At 35.1% G+C, this 27,544-nt stretch overlaps 15 non-coding genes across 15 annotated transcripts; all 15 read right to left on the bottom strand.

Moving 5' to 3' along the window:
* Nucleotides 1-1,855: 1,855 nt before the first annotated feature.
* On the bottom strand, nt 1,856-1,927 carry TRNAG-UCC (transfer RNA glycine (anticodon UCC)). The gene has a single exon. It is a non-coding gene; the product is annotated as a tRNA-Gly (tRNA).
* Nucleotides 1,928-3,220: 1,293 nt separating this feature from the next.
* TRNAG-UCC (transfer RNA glycine (anticodon UCC)) lies at nt 3,221-3,292 on the bottom strand. Its single transcript has one exon. It is a non-coding gene; the product is annotated as a tRNA-Gly (tRNA).
* Nucleotides 3,293-4,658: 1,366 nt separating this feature from the next.
* TRNAG-UCC (transfer RNA glycine (anticodon UCC)) lies at nt 4,659-4,730 on the bottom strand. The gene has a single exon. It is a non-coding gene; the product is annotated as a tRNA-Gly (tRNA).
* Nucleotides 4,731-8,017: 3,287 nt separating this feature from the next.
* TRNAG-UCC (transfer RNA glycine (anticodon UCC)) lies at nt 8,018-8,089 on the bottom strand. The gene has a single exon. It is a non-coding gene; the product is annotated as a tRNA-Gly (tRNA).
* A 1,293-nt stretch (nt 8,090-9,382) lies between these two features.
* Nucleotides 9,383-9,454, bottom strand: TRNAG-UCC (transfer RNA glycine (anticodon UCC)). Its single transcript has one exon. It is a non-coding gene; the product is annotated as a tRNA-Gly (tRNA).
* A 1,366-nt stretch (nt 9,455-10,820) lies between these two features.
* Nucleotides 10,821-10,892, bottom strand: TRNAG-UCC (transfer RNA glycine (anticodon UCC)). Its single transcript has one exon. It is a non-coding gene; the product is annotated as a tRNA-Gly (tRNA).
* A 2,569-nt stretch (nt 10,893-13,461) lies between these two features.
* TRNAG-UCC (transfer RNA glycine (anticodon UCC)) lies at nt 13,462-13,533 on the bottom strand. Its single transcript has one exon. It is a non-coding gene; the product is annotated as a tRNA-Gly (tRNA).
* Nucleotides 13,534-14,826: 1,293 nt separating this feature from the next.
* On the bottom strand, nt 14,827-14,898 carry TRNAG-UCC (transfer RNA glycine (anticodon UCC)). Its single transcript has one exon. It is a non-coding gene; the product is annotated as a tRNA-Gly (tRNA).
* A 1,366-nt stretch (nt 14,899-16,264) lies between these two features.
* On the bottom strand, nt 16,265-16,336 carry TRNAG-UCC (transfer RNA glycine (anticodon UCC)). Its single transcript has one exon. It is a non-coding gene; the product is annotated as a tRNA-Gly (tRNA).
* A 1,389-nt stretch (nt 16,337-17,725) lies between these two features.
* On the bottom strand, nt 17,726-17,797 carry TRNAG-UCC (transfer RNA glycine (anticodon UCC)). Its single transcript has one exon. It is a non-coding gene; the product is annotated as a tRNA-Gly (tRNA).
* Nucleotides 17,798-19,883: 2,086 nt separating this feature from the next.
* Nucleotides 19,884-19,955, bottom strand: TRNAG-UCC (transfer RNA glycine (anticodon UCC)). Its single transcript has one exon. It is a non-coding gene; the product is annotated as a tRNA-Gly (tRNA).
* Nucleotides 19,956-21,321: 1,366 nt separating this feature from the next.
* Nucleotides 21,322-21,393, bottom strand: TRNAG-UCC (transfer RNA glycine (anticodon UCC)). Its single transcript has one exon. It is a non-coding gene; the product is annotated as a tRNA-Gly (tRNA).
* A 1,366-nt stretch (nt 21,394-22,759) lies between these two features.
* Nucleotides 22,760-22,831, bottom strand: TRNAG-UCC (transfer RNA glycine (anticodon UCC)). The gene has a single exon. It is a non-coding gene; the product is annotated as a tRNA-Gly (tRNA).
* A 2,086-nt stretch (nt 22,832-24,917) lies between these two features.
* On the bottom strand, nt 24,918-24,989 carry TRNAG-UCC (transfer RNA glycine (anticodon UCC)). The gene has a single exon. It is a non-coding gene; the product is annotated as a tRNA-Gly (tRNA).
* Nucleotides 24,990-27,075: 2,086 nt separating this feature from the next.
* Nucleotides 27,076-27,147, bottom strand: TRNAG-UCC (transfer RNA glycine (anticodon UCC)). The gene has a single exon. It is a non-coding gene; the product is annotated as a tRNA-Gly (tRNA).
* Between the last annotated feature and the right edge of the window lie 397 nt (nt 27,148-27,544).

Consider the following 27,544-nt stretch of genomic DNA (forward strand, 5'->3'; position numbering starts at 1 on the left):
GTATTCAAAAGGGCATTTGTTAGTCAAATCTGTAAGCCACAACACCTGATTGTATGATTTCAATGCTCTACACTGTTAATCCATTAATTGACTGCAATGCACTTCTTTTGATGATGGAAAATATTAATACAATGCACAAATTAGGTTCAAAATGCAAATGAATAAATAAACATGATGTACACTGAAGTCCACTTTTTGGCACTGTTGGAAAAGAGAATTTGAATCAAATGTTAAAGCAGATAATAGGAAAATATATTTAATAGCCTAATTTACATAAGACTATTCAGAGTTGGATATTTTTCAGATGCCTTAAATCTAGTATTCTGTGAATGACAAAGCCAAGACTCTGTCCATACCCCATAAGTGCTACACATACCGAGAAAGCTTCCCATTTGTTGAAAGGGCATTTCTTGGTCAGTGTATTCCTGATTTCATCAAAACAAGAAACATTCTCTAAGGAGCTTATGATCTTAAAAAATGAAAAGAATACACAAGAAAAATCATGCGTTGGCCAGTGCTACACATACCAACAAAGCTTCCCGTTTTTTGAAAGGGCATTTCTTGGTCAGTGTATTCCTAATTCCTTCAAAACAAAAAAAATTCTCAAAGGAGCTTATGCTCACCACTATACCACCAACGCTTCCCGGTTTTCAAAAGGGCATTTGTTAGTCAAATCTGTAAGCCACAACATCTGATTGTATGATTTCAATGCTCTACACTGTTAATCCATTAATTGACTGCAATGCACTTCTTTTGATGATGGAAAATATTAATACAATGCACAAATTAGGTTAAAAATGCAAATGAATAAATAAACATGATGTACACTGAAGTCCACTTTTTGGCACTTTTGGAAAAGAGAATTTGAATCAAATGTTAAAGCAGATAATAGGAAAATATATTTAATAGCGTAATTTACATAAGACTATTCAGAGTTGGATATTTTTCAGATGCCTTAAATCTAGTATTCTGTGAATGACAAAGCCAAGACTCTGTCCATACCCCATAAGTGCTACACATACCAAGAAAGCTTCCCGTTTTTAGAAAGGGCATTTCTTGGTCAGTGTATTCCGAATTCCTTCAAAACAAGAATAATTCTCTAAGGAGTTTATGATCTTAAAAATTGAATACAAACTATGCGTTGGCCGGGAATCGAACCCGGGTCATGCTTGGAAGGCAGCTATGCTCACCACTATACCACCAATGCTTCCCAGTTTTCAAAAGGGCATTTGTTAGTCAAATCTGTAAACCACAACGCCTGATTGTATGATTTCAATGCTCTACACTGTTAATCCATTAATTGACTGCAATGCACTTCTTTTGATGATGATAAATATTAATACAATGCACAAATTAGGTTAAAAATGCAAATGAATAAATAAACATGATGTACACTGAAGTCCACATTTTGGCACTTTTGGAAAAGAGAATTTGAATCACATGCTAAAGCAGATAATAGGAAAATATATTTAATAGCCTAACTTACATAAGACTATTCAGAGCTGGATATTTTTAAGATGTCATAAATCTAGTAGTCTCTGAATGACAAAGCCATGACTCTGTCCATATCCCATAAGTGCTACACATACCAACAAAGCTTCCCATTTGTTGAAAGGGCATTTCTTGGTCAGTGTATTCCTGATTTCTTCAAAACAAGAAACATTCTCTAAGGAGCTTATGATCTTAAAAAATGAAAAGAATACACAAGAAAAATCATGCGTTGGCCAGTGCTACACATACCAACAAAGCTTCCCATTTTTTGAAAGGGCATTTCCAGGTCAGTGTATTCCTAATTCCTTCAAAACAAGAATAATTCTCTAAGGAGTTTATGATCTTAAAAATTGAATACAAACTATGCATTGGCCGGGAATCGAACCCGGGTCAACTGCTTGGAAGGCAGCTATGCTCACCACTATACCACCAATGCTTCCCGGTTTTCAAAAGGGCATTTGTTAGTCAAATCTGTAAGCCACAACGCCTGATTGTATGATTTCAATGCTCTACACTGTTAATCCATTAATTGACTGCAATGCACTTCTTTTGATGATGATAAATATTAATACAATGCACAAATTAGGTTAAAAATGCAAATGAATAAATAAAAATGATGTACACTGAAGTCCACTTTTTGGCACTTTTGGAAAAGAGAATTTGAATCACATGCTAAAGCAGATAATAGGAAAATATATTTAATAGCCTAATTTACATAAGACTATTCAGAGCTGGATATTTTTAAGATGTCATAAATCTAGTAGTCTCTGAATGACAAAGCCATGACTCTGTCCATATCCCATAAGTGCTACACATACCAACAAAGCTTCCCATTTGTTGAAAGGGCATTTCTTGGTCAGTGTATTCCTGATTTCTTCAAAACAAGAAACATTCTCTAAGGAGCTTATGATCTTAAAAAATGAAAAGAATACACAAGAAAAATCATGCGTTGGCCAGTGCTACACATACCAACAAAGCTTCCCGTTTTTTGAAAGGGCATTTCTTGGTCAGTGTATTACTATTCCTTCAAAACAAAAAAAATTCTCAAAGGAGCTTATGCTCACCACTATACCACCAACGCTTCCCGGTTTTCAAAAGGGCATTTGTTAGTCAAATCTGTAAGCCACAACATCTGATTGTATGATTTCAATGCTCTACACTGTTAATCCATTAATTGACTGCAATGCACTTCTTTTGATGATGGAAAATATTAATACAATGCACAAATTAGGTTCAAAATGCAAATGAATAAATAAACATGATGTACACTGAAGTCCACTTTTTGGCACTTTTGGAAAAGAGAATTTGAATCAAATGTTAAAGCAGATAATAGGAAAATATATTTAATAGCCTAATTTACATAAGACTATTCAGAGTTGGATATTTTTCAGATGCCTTAAATCTAGTATTCTGTGAATGACAAAGCCAAGACTCTGTCCATACCCCATAAGTGCTACACATACCAAGAAAGCTTCCCATTTGTTGAAAGGGCATTTCTTGGTCAGTGTATTCCTGATTTCTTCAAAACAAGAAACATTCTCTAAGGAGCTTATGATCTTAAAAAATGAAAAGAATACACAAGAAAAATCATGCGTTGGCCAGTGCTACACATACCAACAAAGCTTCCCGTTTTTTGAAAGGGCATTTCCAGGTCAGTGTATTCCGAATTCCTTCAAAACAAGAATAATTCTCTAAGGAGTTTATGATCTTAAAAATTGAATACAAACTATGCATTGGCCGGGAATCGAACCCGGATCAACTGCTTGGAAGGCAGCTATGCTCACCACTATACCACCAACGCTTCCTGGTTTTCAAAAGGGCATTTGTTAGTCAAATCTGTAAGCCACAACACCTGATTGTATGATTTCATTGCTCTACACTGTTAATCCATTAATTGACTGCAATGCACTTCTTTTGATGATGGAAAATATTAATACAATGCACAAATTAGGTTAAAAATGCAAATGAATAAATAAACATGATGTACACTGAAGTCCACTTTTTGGCACTTTTGGAAAAGAGAATTTGAATCACATGCTAAAGCAGATAATAGGAAAATATATTTAATAGCCTAATTTACATAAGACTATTCAGAGCTGGACATTTTTAAGATGCCATAAATCTAGTATTCTCTGAATGACAAAGCCATGACTCTGTCCATATCCCATAAGTGCTACACATACCAATAAAGCGTCCCATTTGTTGAAAGGGCATTTCTTGGTCAGTGTATTCCTGATTTCTTCAAAACAAGAAACATTCTCTAAGGAGCTTATGATCTTAAAAAATGAAAAGAATACACAAGAAAAATCATGCGTTGGCCAGTGCTACACATACCAACAAAGCTTCCCGTTTTTAGAAAGGGCATTTCTTGGTCAGTGTATTCCGAATTCCTTCAAAACAAGAATAATTCTCTAAGGAGTTTATGATCTTAAAAATTGAATACAAACTATGCGTTGGCCGGGAATCGAACCCGGGTCATGCTTGGAAGGCAGCTATGCTCACCACTATACCACCAATGCTTCCCGGTTTTCAAAAGGGCATTTGTTAGTCAAATCTGTAAGCCACAACGCCTGATTGTAAGATATCAATGCTCTACACTGTTAATCCATTAATTGACTGCAATGCACTTCTTTTGATGATGATAAATATTAATACAATGCACAAATTAGGTTAAAAATGCAAATGAATAAATAAACATGATGTACACTGAAGTCCACTTTTTGGCACTTTTGGAAAAGAGAATTTGAATCACATGCTAAAGCAGATAATAGGAAAATATATTTAATAGCCTAATTTACTTAAGACTATTCAGAGCTGGATATTTTTAAGATGTCATAAATCTAGTAGTCTCTGAATGACAAAGCCATGACTCTGTCCATATCCCATAAGTGCTACACATACCAACAAAGCTTCCCATTTGTTGAAAGGGCATTTCTTGGTCAGTGTATTCCTGATTTCTTCAAAACAAGAAACATTCTCTAAGGAGCTTATGATCTTAAAAAATGAAAAGAATACACAAGAAAAATCATGCGTTGGCCAGTGCTACACATACCAACAAAGCTTCCCATTTTTTGAAAGGGCATTTCTTGGTCAGAGTATTCCTAATTCCTTCAAAACAAGAATAATTCTCTAAGGAGTTTATGATCTTAAAAATTGAATACAAACTATGCGTTGGCCGAGAATCGAACCCGGGTCAACTGCTTGGAAGGCAGCTATGCTCACCACTATACCACCAACGCTTCCTGGTTTTCGAAAGGGCATTTGTTAGTCAAATCTGTAAGCCACAACACCTGATTGTATGATTTCAATGCTCTACACTGTTAATCCATTAATTGACTGCAATGCACTTCTTTTGATGATGGAAAATATTAATACAATGCACAAATTAGGTTCAAAATGCAAATGAATAAATAAACATGATGTACACTGAAGTCCACTTTTTGGCACTTTTGGAAAAGCGAATTTGAATCACATGCTAAAGCAGATAATAGGAAAATATATTTAATAGCCTAATTTACATAAGACTATTCAGAGCTGGACATTTTTAAGATGCCATAAATCTAGTATTCTCTGAATGACAAAGCCATGACTCTGTCCATATCCCATAAGTGCTACACATACCAATAAAGCGTCCCATTTGTTGAAAGGGCATTTCTTGGTCAGTGTATTCCTGATTTCTTCAAAACAAGAAACATTCTCTAAGGAGCTTATGATCTTAAAAAATGAAAAGAATACACAAGAAAAATCATGCGTTGGCCAGTGCTACACATACCAACAAAGCTTCCCGTTTTTAGAAAGGGCATTTCTTGGTCAGTGTATTCCGAATTCCTTCAAAACAAGAATAATTCTCTAAGGAGTTTATGATCTTAAAAATTGAATACAAACTATGCGTTGGCCGGGAATCGAACCCGGGTCATGCTTGGAAGGCAGCTATGCTCACCACTATACCACCAATGCTTCCCGGTTTTCAAAAGGGCATTTGTTAGTCAAATCTGTAAACCACAACGCCTGATTGTATGATTTCAATGCTCTACACTGTTAATCCATTAATTGACTGCAATGCACTTCTTTTGATGATGATAAATATTAATACAATGCACAAATTAGGTTAAAAATGCAAATGAATAAATAAACATGATGTACACTGAAGTCCACTTTTTGGCACTTTTGGAAAAGAGAATTTGAATCACATGCTAAAGCAGATAATAGGAAAATATATTTAATAGCCTAACTTACATAAGACTATTCAGAGCTGGATATTTTTAAGATGTCATAAATCTAGTAGTCTCTGAATGACAAAGCCATGACTCTGTCCATATCCCATAAGTGCTACACATACCAACAAAGCTTCCCATTTGTTGAAAGGGCATTTCTTGGTCAGTGTATTCCTGATTTCTTCAAAACAAGAAACATTCTCTAAGGAGCTTATGATCTTAAAAAATGAAAAGAATACACAAGAAAAATCATGCGTTGGCCAGTGCTACACATACCAACAAAGCTTCCCGTTTTTTGGAAAGGGCATTTCTTGGTCAGAGTATTCCTAATTCCTTCAAAACAAGAATAATTCTCTAAGGAGTTTATGATCTTAAAAATTGAATACAAACTATGCGTTGGCCGGGAATCGAACCCGGGTCAACTGCTTGCTCACCACTATACCACCAATGCTTCCCGGTATTCAAAAGGGCATTTGTTAGTCAAATCTGTAAGCCACAACACCTGATTGTATGATTTCAATGCTCTACACTGTTAATCCATTAATTGACTGCAATGCACTTCTTTTGATGATGGAAAATATTAATACAATGCACAAATTAGGTTCAAAATGCAAATGAATAAATAAACATGATGTACACTGAAGTCCACTTTTTGGCACTTTTGGAAAAGAGAATTTGAATCAAATGTTAAAGCAGATAATAGGAAAATATATTTAATAGCCTAATTTACATAAGACTATTCAGAGTTGGATATTTTTCAGATGCCTTAAATCTAGTATTCTGTGAATGACAAAGCCAAGACTCTGTCCATACCCCATAAGTGCTACACATACCGAGAAAGCTTCCCATTTGTTGAAAGGGCATTTCTTGGTCAGTGTATTCCTGATTTCATCAAAACAAGAAACATTCTCTAAGGAGCTTATGATCTTAAAAAATGAAAAGAATACACAAGAAAAATCATGCGTTGGCCAGTGCTACACATACCAACAAAGCTTCCCGTTTTTTGAAAGGGCATTTCTTGGTCAGTGTATTCCTAATTCCTTCAAAACAAAAAAAATTCTCAAAGGAGCTTATGCTCACCACTATACCACCAACGCTTCCCGGTTTTCAAAAGGGCATTTGTTAGTCAAATCTGTAAGCCACAACATCTGATTGTATGATTTCAATGCTCTACACTGTTAATCCATTAATTGACTGCAATGCACTTCTTTTGATGATGGAAAATATTAATACAATGCACAAATTAGGTTAAAAATGCAAATGAATAAATAAACATGATGTACACTGAAGTCCACTTTTTGGCACTTTTGGAAAAGAGAATTTGAATCAAATGTTAAAGCAGATAATAGGAAAATATATTTAATAGCGTAATTTACATAAGACTATTCAGAGTTGGATATTTTTCAGATGCCTTAAATCTAGTATTCTGTGAATGACAAAGCCAAGACTCTGTCCATACCCCATAAGTGCTACACATACCAAGAAAGCTTCCCGTTTTTAGAAAGGGCATTTCTTGGTCAGTGTATTCCGAATTCCTTCAAAACAAGAATAATTCTCTAAGGAGTTTATGATCTTAAAAATTGAATACAAACTATGCGTTGGCCGGGAATCGAACCCGGGTCATGCTTGGAAGGCAGCTATGCTCACCACTATACCACCAATGCTTCCCAGTTTTCAAAAGGGCATTTGTTAGTCAAATCTGTAAACCACAACGCCTGATTGTATGATTTCAATGCTCTACACTGTTAATCCATTAATTGACTGCAATGCACTTCTTTTGATGATGATAAATATTAATACAATGCACAAATTAGGTTAAAAATGCAAATGAATAAATAAACATGATGTACACTGAAGTCCACATTTTGGCACTTTTGGAAAAGAGAATTTGAATCACATGCTAAAGCAGATAATAGGAAAATATATTTAATAGCCTAACTTACATAAGACTATTCAGAGCTGGATATTTTTAAGATGTCATAAATCTAGTAGTCTCTGAATGACAAAGCCATGACTCTGTCCATATCCCATAAGTGCTACACATACCAACAAAGCTTCCCATTTGTTGAAAGGGCATTTCTTGGTCAGTGTATTCCTGATTTCTTCAAAACAAGAAACATTCTCTAAGGAGCTTATGATCTTAAAAAATGAAAAGAATACACAAGAAAAATCATGCGTTGGCCAGTGCTACACATACCAACAAAGCTTCCCATTTTTTGAAAGGGCATTTCCAGGTCAGTGTATTCCTAATTCCTTCAAAACAAGAATAATTCTCTAAGGAGTTTATGATCTTAAAAATTGAATACAAACTATGCATTGGCCGGGAATCGAACCCGGGTCAACTGCTTGGAAGGCAGCTATGCTCACCACTATACCACCAATGCTTCCCGGTTTTCAAAAGGGCATTTGTTAGTCAAATCTGTAAGCCACAACGCCTGATTGTATGATTTCAATGCTCTACACTGTTAATCCATTAATTGACTGCAATGCACTTCTTTTGATGATGATAAATATTAATACAATGCACAAATTAGGTTAAAAATGCAAATGAATAAATAAAAATGATGTACACTGAAGTCCACTTTTTGGCACTTTTGGAAAAGAGAATTTGAATCACATGCTAAAGCAGATAATAGGAAAATATATTTAATAGCCTAATTTACATAAGACTATTCAGAGCTGGATATTTTTAAGATGTCATAAATCTAGTAGTCTCTGAATGACAAAGCCATGACTCTGTCCATATCCCATAAGTGCTACACATACCAACAAAGCTTCCCATTTGTTGAAAGGGCATTTCTTGGTCAGTGTATTCCTGATTTCTTCAAAACAAGAAACATTCTCTAAGGAGCTTATGATCTTAAAAAATGAAAAGAATACACAAGAAAAATCATGCGTTGGCCAGTGCTACACATACCAACAAAGCTTCCCGTTTTTTGAAAGGGCATTTCTTGGTCAGTGTATTACTATTCCTTCAAAACAAAAAAAATTCTCAAAGGAGCTTATGCTCACCACTATACCACCAACGCTTCCCGGTTTTCAAAAGGGCATTTGTTAGTCAAATCTGTAAGCCACAACATCTGATTGTATGATTTCAATGCTCTACACTGTTAATCCATTAATTGACTGCAATGCACTTCTTTTGATGATGGAAAATATTAATACAATGCACAAATTAGGTTCAAAATGCAAATGAATAAATAAACATGATGTACACTGAAGTCCACTTTTTGGCACTTTTGGAAAAGAGAATTTGAATCAAATGTTAAAGCAGATAATAGGAAAATATATTTAATAGCCTAATTTACATAAGACTATTCAGAGTTGGATATTTTTCAGATGCCTTAAATCTAGTATTCTGTGAATGACAAAGCCAAGACTCTGTCCATACCCCATAAGTGCTACACATACCAAGAAAGCTTCCCATTTGTTGAAAGGGCATTTCTTGGTCAGTGTATTCCTGATTTCTTCAAAACAAGAAACATTCTCTAAGGAGCTTATGATCTTAAAAAATGAAAAGAATACACAAGAAAAATCATGCGTTGGCCAGTGCTACACATACCAACAAAGCTTCCCGTTTTTTGAAAGGGCATTTCCAGGTCAGTGTATTCCGAATTCCTTCAAAACAAGAATAATTCTCTAAGGAGTTTATGATCTTAAAAATTGAATACAAACTATGCATTGGCCGGGAATCGAACCCGGATCAACTGCTTGGAAGGCAGCTATGCTCACCACTATACCACCAACGCTTCCTGGTTTTCAAAAGGGCATTTGTTAGTCAAATCTGTAAGCCACAACACCTGATTGTATGATTTCATTGCTCTACACTGTTAATCCATTAATTGACTGCAATGCACTTCTTTTGATGATGGAAAATATTAATACAATGCACAAATTAGGTTAAAAATGCAAATGAATAAATAAACATGATGTACACTGAAGTCCACTTTTTGGCACTTTTGGAAAAGAGAATTTGAATCACATGCTAAAGCAGATAATAGGAAAATATATTTAATAGCCTAATTTACATAAGACTATTCAGAGCTGGACATTTTTAAGATGCCATAAATCTAGTATTCTCTGAATGACAAAGCCATGACTCTGTCCATATCCCATAAGTGCTACACATACCAATAAAGCGTCCCATTTGTTGAAAGGGCATTTCTTGGTCAGTGTATTCCTGATTTCTTCAAAACAAGAAACATTCTCTAAGGAGCTTATGATCTTAAAAAATGAAAAGAATACACAAGAAAAATCATGCGTTGGCCAGTGCTACACATACCAACAAAGCTTCCCGTTTTTAGAAAGGGCATTTCTTGGTCAGTGTATTCCGAATTCCTTCAAAACAAGAATAATTCTCTAAGGAGTTTATGATCTTAAAAATTGAATACAAACTATGCGTTGGCCGGGAATCGAACCCGGGTCATGCTTGGAAGGCAGCTATGCTCACCACTATACCACCAATGCTTCCCGGTTTTCAAAAGGGCATTTGTTAGTCAAATCTGTAAGCCACAACGCCTGATTGTATGATATCAATGCTCTACACTGTTAATCCATTAATTGACTGCAATGCACTTCTTTTGATGATGATAAATATTAATACAATGCACAAATTAGGTTAAAAATGCAAATGAATAAATAAACATGATGTACACTGAAGTCCACTTTTTGGCACTTTTGGAAAAGAGAATTTGAATCACATGCTAAAGCAGATAATAGGAAAATATATTTAATAGCCTAATTTACTTAAGACTATTCAGAGCTGGATATTTTTAAGATGTCATAAATCTAGTAGTCTCTGAATGACAAAGCCATGACTCTGTCCATATCCCATAAGTGCTACACATACCAACAAAGCTTCCCATTTGTTGAAAGGGCATTTCTTGGTCAGTGTATTCCTGATTTCTTCAAAACAAGAAACATTCTCTAAGGAGCTTATGATCTTAAAAAATGAAAAGAATACACAAGAAAAATCATGCGTTGGCCAGTGCTACACATACCAACAAAGCTTCCCATTTTTTGAAAGGGCATTTCTTGGTCAGAGTATTCCTAATTCCTTCAAAACAAGAATAATTCTCTAAGGAGTTTATGATCTTAAAAATTGAATACAAACTATGCGTTGGCCGAGAATCGAACCCGGGTCAACTGCTTGGAAGGCAGCTATGCTCACCACTATACCACCAACGCTTCCTGGTTTTCGAAAGGGCATTTGTTAGTCAAATCTGTAAGCCACAACGCCTGATTGTATGATTTCAATGCTCTACACTGTTAATCCATTAATTGACTGCAATGCACTTCTTTTGATGATGATAAATATTAATACAATGCACAAATTAGGTTAAAAATGCAAATGAATAAATAAAAATGATGTACACTGAAGTCCACTTTTTGGCACTTTTGGAAAAGAGAATTTGAATCACATGCTAAAGCAGATAATAGGAAAATATATTTAATAGCCTAATTTACATAAGACTATTCAGAGCTGGATATTTTTAAGATGTCATAAATCTAGTAGTCTCTGAATGACAAAGCCATGACTCTGTCCATATCCCATAAGTGCTACACATACCAACAAAGCTTCCCATTTGTTGAAAGGGCATTTCTTGGTCAGTGTATTCCTGATTTCTTCAAAACAAGAAACATTCTCTAAGGAGCTTATGATCTTAAAAAATGAAAAGAATACACAAGAAAAATCATGCGTTGGCCAGTGCTACACATACCAACAAAGCTTCCCGTTTTTTGGAAAGGGCATTTCTTGGTCAGAGTATTCCTAATTCCTTCAAAACAAGAATAATTCTCTAAGGAGTTTATGATCTTAAAAATTGAATACAAACTATGCGTTGGCCGGGAATCGAACCCGGGTCAACTGCTTGCTCACCACTATACCACCAATGCTTCCCGGTATTCAAAAGGGCATTTGTTAGTCAAATCTGTAAGCCACAACACCTGATTGTATGATTTCAATGCTCTACACTGTTAATCCATTAATTGACTGCAATGCACTTCTTTTGATGATGGAAAATATTAATACAATGCACAAATTAGGTTCAAAATGCAAATGAATAAATAAACATGATGTACACTGAAGTCCACTTTTTGGCACTTTTGGAAAAGAGAATTTGAATCAAATGTTAAAGCAGATAATAGGAAAATATATTTAATAGCCTAATTTACATAAGACTATTCAGAGTTGGATATTTTTCAGATGCCTTAAATCTAGTATTCTGTGAATGACAAAGCCAAGACTCTGTCCATACCCCATAAGTGCTACACATACCGAGAAAGCTTCCCATTTGTTGAAAGGGCATTTCTTGGTCAGTGTATTCCTGATTTCATCAAAACAAGAAACATTCTCTAAGGAGCTTATGATCTTAAAAAATGAAAAGAATACACAAGAAAAATCATGCGTTGGCCAGTGCTACACATACCAACAAAGCTTCCCGTTTTTTGAAAGGGCATTTCTTGGTCAGTGTATTCCTAATTCCTTCAAAACAAAAAAAATTCTCAAAGGAGCTTATGCTCACCACTATACCACCAACGCTTCCCGGTTTTCAAAAGGGCATTTGTTAGTCAAATCTGTAAGCCACAACATCTGATTGTATGATTTCAATGCTCTACACTGTTAATCCATTAATTGACTGCAATGCACTTCTTTTGATGATGGAAAATATTAATACAATGCACAAATTAGGTTAAAAATGCAAATGAATAAATAAACATGATGTACACTGAAGTCCACTTTTTGGCACTTTTGGAAAAGAGAATTTGAATCAAATGTTAAAGCAGATAATAGGAAAATATATTTAATAGCGTAATTTACATAAGACTATTCAGAGTTGGATATTTTTCAGATGCCTTAAATCTAGTATTCTGTGAATGACAAAGCCAAGACTCTGTCCATACCCCATAAGTGCTACACATACCAAGAAAGCTTCCCGTTTTTAGAAAGGGCATTTCTTGGTCAGTGTATTCCGAATTCCTTCAAAACAAGAATAATTCTCTAAGGAGTTTATGATCTTAAAAATTGAATACAAACTATGCGTTGGCCGGGAATCGAACCCGGGTCATGCTTGGAAGGCAGCTATGCTCACCACTATACCACCAATGCTTCCCAGTTTTCAAAAGGGCATTTGTTAGTCAAATCTGTAAACCACAACGCCTGATTGTATGATTTCAATGCTCTACACTGTTAATCCATTAATTGACTGCAATGCACTTCTTTTGATGATGATAAATATTAATACAATGCACAAATTAGGTTAAAAATGCAAATGAATAAATAAACATGATGTACACTGAAGTCCACATTTTGGCACTTTTGGAAAAGAGAATTTGAATCACATGCTAAAGCAGATAATAGGAAAATATATTTAATAGCCTAACTTACATAAGACTATTCAGAGCTGGATATTTTTAAGATGTCATAAATCTAGTAGTCTCTGAATGACAAAGCCATGACTCTGTCCATATCCCATAAGTGCTACACATACCAACAAAGCTTCCCATTTGTTGAAAGGGCATTTCTTGGTCAGTGTATTCCTGATTTCTTCAAAACAAGAAACATTCTCTAAGGAGCTTATGATCTTAAAAAATGAAAAGAATACACAAGAAAAATCATGCGTTGGCCAGTGCTACACATACCAACAAAGCTTCCCATTTTTTGAAAGGGCATTTCCAGGTCAGTGTATTCCTAATTCCTTCAAAACAAGAATAATTCTCTAAGGAGTTTATGATCTTAAAAATTGAATACAAACTATGCATTGGCCGGGAATCGAACCCGGGTCAACTGCTTGGAAGGCAGCTATGCTCACCACTATACCACCAATGCTTCCCGGTTTTCAAAAGGGCATTTGTTAGTCAAATCTGTAAGCCACAACGCCTGATTGTATGATTTCAATGCTCTACACTGTTAATCCATTAATTGACTGCAATGCACTTCTTTTGATGATGATAAATATTAATACAATGCACAAATTAGGTTAAAAATGCAAATGAATAAATAAAAATGATGTACACTGAAGTCCACTTTTTGGCACTTTTGGAAAAGAGAATTTGAATCACATGCTAAAGCAGATAATAGGAAAATATATTTAATAGCCTAATTTACATAAGACTATTCAGAGCTGGATATTTTTAAGATGTCATAAATCTAGTAGTCTCTGAATGACAAAGCCATGACTCTGTCCATATCCCATAAGTGCTACACATACCAACAAAGCTTCCCATTTGTTGAAAGGGCATTTCTTGGTCAGTGTATTCCTGATTTCTTCAAAACAAGAAACATTCTCTAAGGAGCTTATGATCTTAAAAAATGAAAAGAATACACAAGAAAAATCATGCGTTGGCCAGTGCTACACATACCAACAAAGCTTCCCGTTTTTTGAAAGGGCATTTCTTGGTCAGTGTATTACTATTCCTTCAAAACAAAAAAAATTCTCAAAGGAGCTTATGCTCACCACTATACCACCAACGCTTCCCGGTTTTCAAAAGGGCATTTGTTAGTCAAATCTGTAAGCCACAACATCTGATTGTATGATTTCAATGCTCTACACTGTTAATCCATTAATTGACTGCAATGCACTTCTTTTGATGATGGAAAATATTAATACAATGCACAAATTAGGTTCAAAATGCAAATGAATAAATAAACATGATGTACACTGAAGTCCACTTTTTGGCACTTTTGGAAAAGAGAATTTGAATCAAATGTTAAAGCAGATAATAGGAAAATATATTTAATAGCCTAATTTACATAAGACTATTCAGAGTTGGATATTTTTCAGATGCCTTAAATCTAGTATTCTGTGAATGACAAAGCCAAGACTCTGTCCATACCCCATAAGTGCTACACATACCAAGAAAGCTTCCCATTTGTTGAAAGGGCATTTCTTGGTCAGTGTATTCCTGATTTCTTCAAAACAAGAAACATTCTCTAAGGAGCTTATGATCTTAAAAAATGAAAAGAATACACAAGAAAAATCATGCGTTGGCCAGTGCTACACATACCAACAAAGCTTCCCGTTTTTTGAAAGGGCATTTCCAGGTCAGTGTATTCCGAATTCCTTCAAAACAAGAATAATTCTCTAAGGAGTTTATGATCTTAAAAATTGAATACAAACTATGCATTGGCCGGGAATCGAACCCGGATCAACTGCTTGGAAGGCAGCTATGCTCACCACTATACCACCAACGCTTCCTGGTTTTCAAAAGGGCATTTGTTAGTCAAATCTGTAAGCCACAACACCTGATTGTATGATTTCATTGCTCTACACTGTTAATCCATTAATTGACTGCAATGCACTTCTTTTGATGATGGAAAATATTAATACAATGCACAAATTAGGTTAAAAATGCAAATGAATAAATAAACATGATGTACACTGAAGTCCACTTTTTGGCACTTTTGGAAAAGAGAATTTGAATCACATGCTAAAGCAGATAATAGGAAAATATATTTAATAGCCTAATTTACATAAGACTATTCAGAGCTGGACATTTTTAAGATGCCATAAATCTAGTATTCTCTGAATGACAAAGCCATGACTCTGTCCATATCCCATAAGTGCTACACATACCAATAAAGCGTCCCATTTGTTGAAAGGGCATTTCTTGGTCAGTGTATTCCTGATTTCTTCAAAACAAGAAACATTCTCTAAGGAGCTTATGATCTTAAAAAATGAAAAGAATACACAAGAAAAATCATGCGTTGGCCAGTGCTACACATACCAACAAAGCTTCCCGTTTTTAGAAAGGGCATTTCTTGGTCAGTGTATTCCGAATTCCTTCAAAACAAGAATAATTCTCTAAGGAGTTTATGATCTTAAAAATTGAATACAAACTATGCGTTGGCCGGGAATCGAACCCGGGTCATGCTTGGAAGGCAGCTATGCTCACCACTATACCACCAATGCTTCCCGGTTTTCAAAAGGGCATTTGTTAGTCAAATCTGTAAGCCACAACGCCTGATTGTATGATATCAATGCTCTACACTGTTAATCCATTAATTGACTGCAATGCACTTCTTTTGATGATGATAAATATTAATACAATGCACAAATTAGGTTAAAAATGCAAATGAATAAATAAACATGATGTACACTGAAGTCCACTTTTTGGCACTTTTGGAAAAGAGAATTTGAATCACATGCTAAAGCAGATAATAGGAAAATATATTTAATAGCCTAATTTACTTAAGACTATTCAGAGCTGGATATTTTTAAGATGTCATAAATCTAGTAGTCTCTGAATGACAAAGCCATGACTCTGTCCATATCCCATAAGTGCTACACATACCAACAAAGCTTCCCATTTGTTGAAAGGGCATTTCTTGGTCAGTGTATTCCTGATTTCTTCAAAACAAGAAACATTCTCTAAGGAGCTTATGATCTTAAAAAATGAAAAGAATACACAAGAAAAATCATGCGTTGGCCAGTGCTACACATACCAACAAAGCTTCCCATTTTTTGAAAGGGCATTTCTTGGTCAGAGTATTCCTAATTCCTTCAAAACAAGAATAATTCTCTAAGGAGTTTATGATCTTAAAAATTGAATACAAACTATGCGTTGGCCGAGAATCGAACCCGGGTCAACTGCTTGGAAGGCAGCTATGCTCACCACTATACCACCAACGCTTCCTGGTTTTCGAAAGGGCATTTGTTAGTCAAATCTGTAAGCCACAACACCTGATTGTATGATTTCAATGCTCTACACTGTTAATCCATTAATTGACTGCAATGCACTTCTTTTGATGATGGAAAATATTAATACAATGCACAAATTAGGTTCAAAATGCAAATGAATAAATAAACATGATGTACACTGAAGTCCACTTTTTGGCACTTTTGGAAAAGCGAATTTGAATCACATGCTAAAGCAGATAATAGGAAAATATATTTAATAGCCTAATTTACATAAGACTATTCAGAGCTGGACATTTTTAAGATGCCATAAATCTAGTATTCTCTGAATGACAAAGCCATGACTCTGTCCATATCCCATAAGTGCTACACATACCAATAAAGCGTCCCATTTGTTGAAAGGGCATTTCTTGGTCAGTGTATTCCTGATTTCTTCAAAACAAGAAACATTCTCTAAGGAGCTTATGATCTTAAAAAATGAAAAGAATACACAAGAAAAATCATGCGTTGGCCAGTGCTACACATACCAACAAAGCTTCCCGTTTTTAGAAAGGGCATTTCTTGGTCAGTGTATTCCGAATTCCTTCAAAACAAGAATAATTCTCTAAGGAGTTTATGATCTTAAAAATTGAATACAAACTATGCGTTGGCCGGGAATCGAACCCGGGTCATGCTTGGAAGGCAGCTATGCTCACCACTATACCACCAATGCTTCCCGGTTTTCAAAAGGGCATTTGTTAGTCAAATCTGTAAACCACAACGCCTGATTGTATGATTTCAATGCTCTACACTGTTAATCCATTAATTGACTGCAATGCACTTCTTTTGATGATGATAAATATTAATACAATGCACAAATTAGGTTAAAAATGCAAATGAATAAATAAACATGATGTACACTGAAGTCCACTTTTTGGCACTTTTGGAAAAGAGAATTTGAATCACATGCTAAAGCAGATAATAGGAAAATATATTTAATAGCCTAACTTACATAAGACTATTCAGAGCTGGATATTTTTAAGATGTCATAAATCTAGAAGTCTCTGAATGACAAAGCCATGACTCTGTCCATATCCCATAAGTGCTACACATACCAACAAAGCTTCCCATTTGTTGAAAGGGCATTTCTTGGTCAGTGTATTCCTGATTTCTTCAAAACAAGAAACATTCTCTAAGGAGCTTATGATCTTAAAAAATGAAAAGAATACACAAGAAAAATCATGCGTTGGCCAGTGCTACACATACCAACAAAGCTTCCCATTTTTTGAAAGGGCATTTCCAGGTCAGTGTATTCCTAATTCCTTCAAAACAAGAATAATTCTCTAAGGAGTTTATGATCTTAAAAATTGAATACAAACTATGCATTGGCCGGGAATCGAACTATGCATTGGCCGGGAATCGAACCCGGGTCAACTGCTTGGAAGGCAGCTATGCTCACCACTATACCACCAATGCTTCCCGGTTTTCAAAAGGGCATTTGTTAGTCAAATCTGTAAGCCACAACGCCTGATTGTATGATTTCAATGCTCTACACTGTTAATCCATTAATTGACTGCAATGCACTTCTTTTGATGATGATAAATATTAATACAATGCACAAATTAGGTTAAAAATGCAAATGAATAAATAAAAATGATGTACACTGAAGTCCACTTTTTGGCACTTTTGGAAAAGAGAATTTGAATCACATGCTAAAGCAGATAATAGGAAAATATATTTAATAGCCTAACTTACATAAGACTATTCAGAGCTGGATATTTTTAAGATGTCATAAATCTAGTAGTCTCTGAATGACAAAGCCATGACTCTGTCCATATCCCATAAGTGCTACACATACCAAGAAAGCTTCCCATTTGTTGAAAGGGCATTTCTTGGTCAGTGTATTCCTGATTTCTTCAAAACAAGAAACATTCTCTAAGGAGCTTATGATCTTAAAAAATGAAAAGAATACACAAGAAAAATCATGCGTTGGCCAGTGCTACACATACCAACAAAGCTTCCCGTTTTTGGAAAAGGCATTTCTTGGTCAGTGTATTCCTAATTCCTTCAAAACAAGAATAATTCTCTAAGGAGTTTATGATCTTAAAAATTGAATACAAACTATGCGTTGGCCGGGAATTGAACCCGGGTCATGCTTGGAAGGCAGCTATGCTCACCACTATACCACCAACGCTTCCCAGTTTTCAAAAGGGCATTTGTTAGTCAAATCTGTAAGCCACAACGCCTGATTGTATGATTTCAATGCTCTACACTGTTAATCCATTAATTGACTGCAATGCACTTCTTTTGATGATGATAAATATTAATACAATGCACAAATTAGGTTAAAAATGCAAATGAATAAATAAAAATGATGTACACTGAAGTCCACTTTTTGGCACTTTTGGAAAAGAGAATTTGAATCACATGCTAAAGCAGATAATAGGAAAATATATTTAATAGCCTAATTTACATAAGACTATTCAGAGCTGGATATTTTTAAGATGTCATAAATCTAGTAGTCTCTGAATGACAAAGCCATGACTTTGTCCATATCCCATAAGTGCTACACATACCAACAAAGCTTCCCATTTGTTGAAAGGGCATTTCTTGGTCAGTGTATTCCTGATTTCTTCAAAACAAGAAACATTCTCTAAGGAGCTTATGATCTTAAAAAATGAAAAGAATACACAAGAAAAATCATGCGTTGGCCAGTGCTACACATACCAACAAAGCTTCCCATTTTTTGAAAGGGCATTTCTTGGTCAGAGTATTCCTAATTCCTTCAAAACAAGAATAATTCTCTAAGGAGTTTATGATCTTAAAAATTGAATACAAACTATGCGTTGGCCGAGAATCGAACCCGGGTCAACTGCTTGGAAGGCAGCTATGCTCACCACTATACCACCAATGCTTCCCGGTTTTCAAAAGGGCATTTGTTAGTCAAATCTGTAAGCCACAACGCCTGATTGTATGATTTCAATGCTCTACACTGTTAATCCATTAATTGACTGCAATGCACTTCTTTTGATGATGATAAATATTAATACAATGCACAAATTAGGTTAAAAATGCAAATGAATAAATAAAAATGATGTACACTGAAGTCCACTTTTTGGCACTTTTGGAAAAGAGAATTTGAATCACATGCTAAAGCAGATAATAGGAAAATATATTTAATAGCCTAATTTACATAAGACTATTCAGAGTTGGATATTTTTAAGATGTCATAAATCTAGTAGTCTCTGAATGACAAAGCCATGACTCTGTCCATATCCCATAAGTGCTACACATACCAACAAAGCTTCCCATTTGTTGAAAGGGCATTTCTTGGTCAGTGTATTCCTGATTTCTTCAAAACAAGAAACATTCTCTAAGGAGCTTATGATCTTAAAAAATGAAAAGAATACACAAGAAAAATCATGCGTTGGCCAGTGCTACACATACCAACAAAGCTTCCCATTTTTTGAAAGGGCATTTCTTGGTCAGAGTATTCCTAATTCCTTCAAAACAAGAATAATTCTCTAAGGAGTTTATGATCTTAAAAATTGAATACAAACTATGCGTTGGCCGAGAATCGAACCCGGGTCAACTGCTTGGAAGGCAGCTATGCTCACCACTATACCACCAACGCTTCCTGGTTTTCAAAAGGGCATTTGTTAGTCAAATCTGTAAGCCACAACACCTGATTGTATGATTTCAATGCTCTACACTGTTAATCCATTAATTGACTGCAATGCACTTCTTTTGATGATGGAAAATATTAATACAATGCACAAATTAGGTTAAAAATGCAAATGAATAAATAAACATGATGTACACTGAAGTCCACTTTTTGGCACTTTTGGAAAAGAGAATTTGAATCACATGCTAAAGCAGATAATAGGAAAATATATTTAATAGCCTAATTTACATAAGACTATTCAGAGCTGGACATTTTTAAGATGCCATAAATCTAGTATTCTCTGAATGACAAAGCCATGACTCTGTCCATATCCCATAAGTGCTACACATACCAATAAAGCATCCCATTTGTTGAAAGGGCATTTCTTGGTCAGTGTATTCCTGATTTCTTCAAAACAAGAAACATTCTCTAAGGAGCTTATGATCTTAAAAAATGAAAAGAATACACAAGAAAAATCATGCGTTGGCCAGTGCTACACATACCAACAAAGCTTCCCGTTTTTAGAAAGGGCATTTCTTGGTCAGTGTATTCCGAATTCCTTCAAAACAAGAATAATTCTCTAAGGAGTTTATGATCTTAAAAATTGAATACAAACTATGCGTTGGCCGGGAATCGAACCCGGGTCATGCTTGGAAGGCAGCTATGCTCACCACTATACCACCAATGCTTCCCGGTTTTCAAAAGGGCATTTGTTAGTCAAATCTGTAAGCCACAACGCCTGATTGTATGATTTCAATGCTCTACACTGTTAATCCATTAATTGACTGCAATGCACTTCTTTTGATGATGATAAATATTAATACAATGCACAAATTAGGTTAAAAATGCAAATGAATAAATAAACATGATGTACACTGAAGTCCACTTTTTGGCACTTTTGGAAAAGAGAATTTGAATCACATGCTAAAGCAGATAATAGGAAAATATATTTAAGAGCCTAATTTACATAAGACTATTCAGAGCTGGATATTTTTAAGATGTCATAAATCTAGTAGTCTCTGAATGACAAAGCCATGACTCTGTCCATATCCCATAAGTGCTACACATACCAACAAAGCTTCCCATTTGTTGAAAGGGCATTTCTTGGTCAGTGTATTCCTGATTTCTTCAAAACAAGAAACATTCTCTAAGGAGCTTATGATCTTAAAAAATGAAAAGAATACACAAGAAAAATCATGCGTTGGCCAGTGCTACACATACCAACAAAGCTTCCCATTTTTTGAAAGGGCATTTCTTGGTCAGAGTATTCCTAATTCCTTCAAAACAAGAATAATTCTCTAAGGAGTTTATGATCTTAAAAATTGAATACAAACTATGCGTTGGCCGAGAATCGAACCCGGGTCAACTGCTTGGAAGGCAGCTATGCTCACCACTATACCACCAACGCTTCCTGGTTTTCAAAAGGGCATTTGTTAGTCAAATCTGTAAGCCACAACACCTGATTGTATGATTTCAATGCTCTACACTGTTAATCCATTAATTGACTGCAATGCACTTCTTTTGATGATGGAAAATATTAATACAATGCACAAATTAGGTTAAAAATGCAAATGAATAAATAAACATGATGTACACTGAAGTCCACTTTTTGGCACTTTTGGAAAAGAGAATTTGAATCACATGCTAAAGCAGATAATAGGAAAATATATTTAATAGCCTAATTTACATAAGACTATTCAGAGCTGGACATTTTTAAGATGCCATAAATCTAGTATTCTCTGAATGACAAAGCCATGACTCTGTCCATATCCCATAAGTGCTACACATACCAATAAAGCATCCCATTTGTTGAAAGGGCATTTCTTGGTCAGTGTATTCCTGATTTCTTCAAAACAAGAAACATTCTCTAAGGAGCTTATGATCTTAAAAAATGAAAAGAATACACAAGAAAAATCATGCGTTGGCCAGTGCTACACATACCAACAAAGCTTCCCGTTTTTAGAAAGGGCATTTCTTGGTCAGTGTATTCCGAATTCCTTCAAAACAAGAATAATTCTCTAAGGAGTTTATGATCTTAAAAATTGAATACAAACTATGCGTTGGCCGGGAATCGAACCCGGGTCATGCTTGGAAGGCAGCTATGCTCACCACTATACCACCAATGCTTCCCGGTTTTCAAAAGGGCATTTGTTAGTCAAATCTGTAAGCCACAACGCCTGATTGTATGATTTCAATGCTCTACACTGTTAATCCATTAATTGACTGCAATGCACTTCTTTTGATGATGATAAATATTAATACAATGCACAAATTAGGTTAAAAATGCAAATGAATAAATAAACATGATGTACACTGAAGTCCACTTTTTGGCACTTTTGGAAAAGAGAATTTGAATCACATGCTAAAGCAGATAATAGGAAAATATATTTAAGAGCCTAATTTACATAAGACTATTCAGAGCTGGATATTTTTAAGATGTCATAAATCTAGTAGTCTCTGAATGACAAAGCCATGACTCTGTCCATATCCCATAAGTGCTACACATACCAACAAAGCTTCCCATTTGTTGAAAGGGCATTTCTTGGTCAGTGTATTCCTGATTTCTTCAAAACAAGAAACATTCTCTAAGGAGCTTATGATCTTAAAAAATGAAAAGAATACACAAGAAAAATCATGCGTTGGCCAGTGCTACACATACCAACAAAGCTTCCCATTTTTTGAAAGGGCATTTCTTGGTCAGAGTATTCCTAATTCCTTCAAAACAAGAATAATTCTCTAAGGAGTTTATGATCTTAAAAATTGAATACAAACTATGCGTTGGCCGAGAATCGAACCCGGGTCAACTGCTTGGAAGGCAGCTATGCTCACCACTATACCACCAACGCTTCCTGGTTTTCAAAAGGGCATTTGTTAGTCAAATCTGTAAGCCACAACACCTGATTGTATGATTTCAATGCTCTACACTGTTAATCCATTAATTGACTGCAATGCACTTCTTTTGATGATGGAAAATATTAATACAATGCACAAATTAGGTTAAAAATGCAAATGAATAAATAAACATGATGTACACTGAAGTCCACTTTTTGGCACTTTTGGAAAAGAGAATTTGAATCACATGCTAAAGCAGATAATAGGAAAATATATTTAATAGCCTAATTTACATAAGACTATTCAGAGCTGGACATTTTTAAGATGCCATAAATCTAGTATTCTCTGAATGACAAAGCCATGACTCTGTCCATATCCCATAAGTGCTACACATACCAATAAAGCATCCCATTTGTTGAAAGGGCATTTCTTGGTCAGTGTATTCCTGATTTCTTCAAAACAAGAAATATTCTCTAAGGAGCTTATGATCTTAAAAAATGAAAAGAATACACAAGAAAAATCATGCGTTGGCCAGTGCTACACATACCAACAAAGCTTCCCGTTTTTTGAAAGGGCATTTCTTGGTCAGTGTATTCCGAATTCCTTCAAAACAAGAATAATTCTCTAAGGAGTTTATGATCTTAAAAATTGAATACAAACTATGCGTTGGCCGGGAATCGAACCCGGGTCATGCTTCGAAGGCAGCTATGCTCACCACTATACCACCAATGCTTCCCGGTTTTCAAAAGGGCATTTGTTAGTCAAATCTGTAAGCCACAACGCCTGATTGTATGATTTCAATGCTCTACACTGTTAATCCATTAATTGACTGCAATGCACTTCTTTTGATGATGATAAATATTAATACAATGCACAAATTAGGTTAAAAATGCAAATGAATAAATAAACATGATGTACACTGAAGTCCACTTTTTGGCACTTTTGGAAAAGAGAATTTGAATCACATGCTAAAGCAGATAATAGGAAAATATATTTAATAGCCTAACTTACATAAGACTATTCAGAGCTGGATATTTTTAAGATGTCATAAATCTAGTAGTCTCTGAATGACAAAGCCATGACTCTGTCCATATCCCATAAGTGCTACACATACCAACAAAGCTTCCCATTTGTTGAAAGGGCATTTCTTGGTCAGTGTATTCCTGATTTCTTCAAAACAAGAAACATTCTCTAAGGAGCTTATGATCTTAAAAAATGAAAAGAATACACAAGAAAAATCATGCGTTGGCCAGTGCTACACATACCAACAAAGCTTCCCATTTTTTGAAAGGGCATTTCTTGGTCAGAGTATTCCTAATTCCTTCATAACAAGAATAATTCTCTAAGGAGTTTATGATCTTAAAAATTGAATACAAACTATGCGTTGGCCGGGAATCGAACCCGGGTCAACTGTTTGGAAGGTAGCTATGCTCACCACTATACCACCAATGCTTCCCGGTTTTCAAAAGGGCATTTGTTAGTCAAATCTGTAAGCCACAACGCCTGATTGTATGATTTCAATGCTCTACACTGTTAATCCATTAATTGACTGCAATGCACTTCTTTTGATGATGATAAATATTAATACAATGCACAAATTAGGTTAAAAATGCAAATGAATAAATAAACATGATGTACACTGAAGTCCACTTTTTGGCACTTTTGGAAAAGAGAATTTGAATCACATGCTAAAGCAGATAATAGGAAAATATATTTAAGAGCCTAATTTACATAAGACTATTCAGAGCTGGATATTTTTAAGATGTCATAAATCTAGTAGTCTCTGAATGACAAAGCCATGACTCTGTCCATATCCCATAAGTGCTACACATACCAACAAAGCTTCCCATTTGTTGAAAGGGCATTTCTTGGTCAGTGTATTCCTGATTTCTTCAAAACAAGAAACATTCTCTAAGGAGCTTATGATCTTAAAAAATGAAAAGAATACACAAGAAAAATCATGCGTTGGCCAGTGCTACACATACCAACAAAGCTTCCCATTTTTTGAAAGGGCATTTCTTGGTCAGAGTATTCCTAATTCCTTCAAAACAAGAATAATTCTCTAAGGAGTTTATGATCTTAAAAATTGAATACAAACTATGCGTTGGCCGAGAATCGAACCCGGGTCAACTGCTTGGAAGGCAGCTATGCTCACCACTATACCACCAACGCTTCCTGGTTTTCAAAAGGGCATTTGTTAGTCAAATCTGTAAGCCACAACACCTGATTGTATGATTTCAATGCTCTACACTGTTAATCCATTAATTGACTGCAATGCACTTCTTTTGATGATGGAAAATATTAATACAATGCACAAATTAGGTTAAAAATGCAAATGAATAAATAAACATGATGTACACTGAAGTCCACTTTTTGGCACTTTTGGAAAAGAGAATTTGAATCACATGCTAAAGCAGATAATAGGAAAATATATTTAATAGCCTAATTTACATAAGACTATTCAGAGCTGGACATTTTTAAGATGCCATAAATCTAGTATTCTCTGAATGACAAAGCCATGACTCTGTCCATATCCCATAAGTGCTACACATACCAATAAAGCATCCCATTTGTTGAAAGGGCATTTCTTGGTCAGTGTATTCCTGATTTCTTCAAAACAAGAAATATTCTCTAAGGAGCTTATGATCTTAAAAAATGAAAAGAATACACAAGAAAAATCATGCGTTGGCCAGTGCTACACATACCAACAAAGCTTCCCGTTTTTTGAAAGGGCATTTCTTGGTCAGTGTATTCCGAATTCCTTCAAAACAAGAATAATTCTCTAAGGAGTTTATGATCTTAAAAATTGAATACAAACTATGCGTTGGCCGGGAATCGAACCCGGGTCATGCTTCGAAGGCAGCTATGCTCACCACTATACCACCAATGCTTCCCGGTTTTCAAAAGGGCATTTGTTAGTCAAATCTGTAAGCCACAACGCCTGATTGTATGATTTCAATGCTCTACACTGTTAATCCATTAATTGACTGCAATGCACTTCTTTTGATGATGATAAATATTAATACAATGCACAAATTAGGTTAAAAATGCAAATGAATAAATAAACATGATGTACACTGAAGTCCACTTTTTGGCACTTTTGGAAAAGAGAATTTGAATCACATGCTAAAGCAGATAATAGGAAAATATATTTAATAGCCTAACTTACATAAGACTATTCAGAGCTGGATATTTTTAAGATGTCATAAATCTAGTAGTCTCTGAATGACAAAGCCATGACTCTGTCCATATACCATAAGTGCTACACATACCAACAAAGCTTCCCATTTGTTGAAAGGGCATTTCTTGGTCAGTGTATTCCTGATTTCTTCAAAACAAGAAACATTCTCTAAGGAGCTTATGATCTTAAAAAATGAAAAGAATACACAAGAAAAATCATGCGTTGGCCAGTGCTACACATACCAACAAAGCTTCCCATTTTTTGAAAGGGCATTTCTTGGTCAGAGTATTCCTAATTCCTTCAAAACAAGAATAATTCTCTAAGGAGTTTATGATCTTAAAAATTGAATACAAACTATGCGTTGGCCGGGAATCGAACCCGGGTCAACTGTTTGGAAGGCAGCTATGCTCACCACTATACCACCAATGCTTCCCGGTTTTCAAAAGGGCATTTGTTAGTCAAATCTGTAAGCCACAACGCCTGATTGTATGATTTCAATGCTCTACACTGTTAATCCATTAATTGACTGCAATGCACTTCTTTTGATGATGATAAATATTAATACAATGCACAAATTAGGTTAAAAATGCAAATGAATAAATAAACATGATGTACACTGAAGTCCACTTTTTGGCACTTTTGGAAAAGAGAATTTGAATCACATGCTAAAGCAGATAATAGGAAAATATATTTAAGAGCCTAATTTACATAAGACTATTCAGAGCTGGATATTTTTAAGATGTCATAAATCTAGTAGTCTCTGAATGACAAAGCCATGACTCTGTCCATATCCCATAAGTGCTACACATACCAACAAAGCTTCCCATTTGTTGAAAGGGCATTTCTTGGTCAGTGTATTCCTGATTTCTTCAAAACAAGAAACATTCTCTAAGGAGCTTATGATCTTAAAAAATGAAAAGAATACACAAGAAAAATCATGCGTTGGCCAGTGCTACACATACCAACAAAGCTTCCCATTTTTTGAAAGGGCATTTCTTGGTCAGAGTATTCCTAATTCCTTCAAAACAAGAATAATTCTCTAAGGAGTTTATGATCTTAAAAATTGAATACAAACTATGCGTTGGCCGAGAATCGAACCCGGGTCAACTGCTTGGAAGGCAGCTATGCTCACCACTATACCACCAACGCTTCCTGGTTTTCAAAAGGGCATTTGTTAGTCAAATCTGTAAGCCACAACACCTGATTGTATGAATTCAATGCTCTACACTGTTAATCCATTAATTGACTGCAATGCACTTCTTTTGATGATGGAAAATATTAATACAATGCACAAATTAGGTTAAAAATGCAAATGAATAAATAAACATGATGTACACTGAAGTCCACTTTTTGGCACTTTTGGAAAAGAGAATTTGAATCACATGCTAAAGCAGATAATAGGAAAATATATTTAATAGCCTAATTTACATAAGACTATTCAGAGCTGGACATTTTTAAGATGCCATAAATCTAGTATTCTCTGAATGACAAAGCCATGACTCTGTCCATATCCCATAAGTGCTACACATACCAATAAAGCATCCCA

This window comes from Taudactylus pleione, unplaced genomic scaffold, assembly GCF_031769625.1.
Source record: "Taudactylus pleione unplaced genomic scaffold, aTauple2 ptg000050l, whole genome shotgun sequence".
NCBI lineage: Eukaryota > Metazoa > Chordata > Amphibia > Anura > Myobatrachidae > Taudactylus > Taudactylus pleione.